Source organism: Nicrophorus vespilloides, unplaced genomic scaffold (genome assembly GCF_001412225.1).
Source record: "Nicrophorus vespilloides isolate i.1.1-1 unplaced genomic scaffold, Nicve_v1.0, whole genome shotgun sequence".
NCBI classification, from domain to species: Eukaryota; Metazoa; Arthropoda; class Insecta; order Coleoptera; family Silphidae; genus Nicrophorus; species Nicrophorus vespilloides.
In genome coordinates this window covers 1-1,248 of record NW_017096249.1, presented here as the reverse complement: position 1 = coordinate 1,248, position 1,248 = coordinate 1, and the positions used below count along the sequence as shown (strand labels likewise).

Below are 1,248 nucleotides of genomic sequence, written 5' to 3'. Positions count from 1 at the left end.
GGCCCATAACCCAGAGGTCCGTGGATCGAAACCATGCTCTGCTAAAACTTCGAAAGAAGTTACAAATTTTAATATGCAATACTTTAAATTAATTAAACTTAATCTACCATAAGTCCAAACCATAACATACTATAGAAAGGAGATTGTTCTCAATACTGGATCATTCAGTCTTGTTTAGGTATTATGGTAATATTAATATTTATTTGTTTTTAGGAAAATCTTAATTTTGTTACATAAACAAATTGACAATAATGACATAAAATAAAAAATATTGAAATTATTTTGTTGTGTCAGGAGGTCAGGAGATAAATAAATTAGCTAAGTTTTGTCAACGTTATTGGACGTAAATTAATTTTCTTTATTATTTATCTAAAATGATAATTTTTGCTACAATTACGTGTAGTTACCATAGGCATTATCAAATATAAACTTCTTTTGATTAAAATATGAAAAATTTGCTAAAATATTTGCACAAAATTGCCAAAAATTAGATATATAAGAGCAGAGTGGCGCAGTGGAAGCGTGCTGGGCCCATAACCCAGAGGTCCGTGGATCGAAACCATGCTCTGCTAAGACTTCGAAAGAAGTTACAAATTTTAATAATCAATGCTTTAAATTAATTAAACTTATTCTATCATAAATCCAAACAATCAAATAATATAAAAAGATGATTGTTCTTAATACTGGATCATTCAGTTTTGTTATGTATCAGTTTGTTTAGATATTATAGTAATATTATTGTATTTAAGAAAATCTTAATTTTGTTACATAAACATATTTACAATAACGATATAAAACAAGAAATATTGAAAATATTTTGTGTTCTAATAATTTTGTGTCAGGAGATAAATAAATTAGCTAAGCTTTGTCGACGTTCCGCTAGATGGCGCATTTTTATTTCAGTAATTATGCATTGAAAATTATATGTTTTGCTACAGTTACATGTAGTTACTATAGACATTTTCAAATATAATTTTATTTTGATTAAAATATGAAAAATTTGCACAAAAATTGCATGACAAATGCCAAAAATTAGTTATATAAGAGCAGAGTGGCGCTGGGCCCATAACCAGTTCGCTCTGTGCAGTGGAGCAGAGCGGACGTGTTTCTCTCACCCCCGAGCTAAACATACTTAACTGCCCGGTCTCAACCGAACGCACAATTTAAAATAGGTTATCGCGTACTCATGGAAGTGAAATAGTTTTCTAAGTGACAAACAATTAAACCCCTTCCCAGGTGGATTACCAC

The 1,248-nt window shown here is 30.1% G+C and overlaps 1 non-coding gene across 1 annotated transcript; it reads left to right on the top strand.

Moving 5' to 3' along the window:
* Window positions 1–500: 500 nt before the first annotated feature.
* Trnam-cau lies at window positions 501–572 on the top strand. Its single transcript has one exon. It is a non-coding gene; the product is annotated as a tRNA-Met (tRNA).
* Window positions 573–1,248: the final 676 nt, after the last annotated feature.